Source organism: Orcinus orca, chromosome 5, assembly GCF_937001465.1.
Source record: "Orcinus orca chromosome 5, mOrcOrc1.1, whole genome shotgun sequence".
Lineage (NCBI taxonomy): Eukaryota > Metazoa > Chordata > Mammalia > Artiodactyla > Delphinidae > Orcinus > Orcinus orca.
The window spans coordinates 10,000,001-10,001,598 of NC_064563.1; the positions used below are offsets into that span (position 1 = coordinate 10,000,001).

Consider the following 1,598-nt stretch of genomic DNA (forward strand, 5'->3'; position numbering starts at 1 on the left):
GTGATCTCCCTCTGCATCCTGCGGGCATTGTGGGGTACATGATGGTCTCCCCAGACGTCACCCTTCAGGATGGGGTTGAAGATGATCTCCCGGATGCCACAGGACTCCATACCCAGGAGGAGGGCTGGAAGAGCACCTCTGGACCCCAGAACTGTTTACTGTGGATGCTGATCACCTGACGGTCGGGCAACTCGCAGCTGTTCACCAGGGAGGAGGAGGAAACAGCCGTGGCCATCTCCTGCTCCAACTCCAGGGCAACATGGCAGAGCTGCCCCTTGATGTCACGCATGATTTCCCACTGGGCGGTGATGGTGAAACAGCCGTCACACTTCGGGAGCATCTTCACGTAGTCGGTCAGGTCCCGGCCACCGTAGTCCAGACGCAGGATGGCGTGGGGCGGGGGGGAGGCACGTACTCCTAGTAGATGGGCACAGTGTGGGTGACCCCGTCTCCAGAGTCCAGGACAGTACCAGTAGTGCGGCCAGAGGCTACAGGGACAGCACAGCCTGCACGGTCATGCACACGGCCGGAGTGTTGAAGGTCTCGAAGGAGATCTGAGTCATCTTCTCAGGATGGGCCTCAGGGTTCAGGGGGGCCTCGGTCAGCAGCAGGAGGTGCTCCTTGGGGACCACACGCAGCTCATTGTAGAAGCTGTGGTTGGTGCCTATCTTCTCCATACCACGTCGTCCCAGTTGGTGATGATGCCGTGCTCCATGGGGCACTTGAGGGTCAGGATGCTGAGCTTCGCTCTGGGCTCATCGCCCACGTGACTGTCCCAAGTCTACCGTGACACCCTGTTGTCAGGGGTGGCCGATGATGGACGGAAACTCACTCCCCCGAGAGGCGTCATCCCCAGTAAAGCCAGCTTTGCACGTGCCAGAGCGATCGCGGATGAGGGGCATAGAGATTTCTTCTTTGCTACTGATGGGCCGAGGCAGCAGCAACGTGGAGCAGCCAGAGGACAAGCAGAGGCTGTCTGGTGCGGCGAGTCTTGAACTAAATTTAACTGAGCAGACACTGCTGGAATGCCTAGGCTGTGTGGGATGTTTATGAGCCAGGGTCATACCTTCCAGAAGATTAGATGCTGACAGATACAGATACAGGCATCTTATACTTAGGAATGAAGGACACTGAGAATAACCGAATTAACATCTCTGAAGAACAGATTCTGTTGTTTCTATGTTCATTTTTTTCTGGTGATAAATGATTATAGAAAACCTGGAAAATTCGGAAAAGTCCTCCAAACACTAGAAACCCTCACCTACGCGCTGCCCGCCTCCCCCGCCAGATAATCACCCCAGATGTTTTTTTTGTTTGTTTGTTTGTTTTCCCAGATGTAAATATAGTCTGCTAACCTGAAAGAGATATGAACAAGGAAAGTTAAGCATGAAAACTGTGTTAAAGGCAGAGCTGATAACATTTGACAACTGATTGAATGTGCTGAGAAGGGAGTCATCAAGAATAACCATAATTTTTGGGCTTCCCTGGTGGCGCAGTGGTTGAGAGTCCGCCTGCCGATGCGCGGGACGCGGGTTTGTGCCCCGGTCCGGGAAGATCCCACATGCCGCGGAGTGGCTGGGCCCGTGAGCCATGGCCGC

General features: G+C 54.6%; 1 pseudogene; it reads right to left on the reverse strand.

The window, feature by feature from the left end:
• The window catches only part of LOC101285182 (actin, cytoplasmic 2-like), a 1,508-nt pseudogene extending 444 nt beyond the window's left edge, over nucleotides 1–1,064 (reverse strand).
• Between the last annotated feature and the right edge of the window lie 534 nt (nucleotides 1,065–1,598).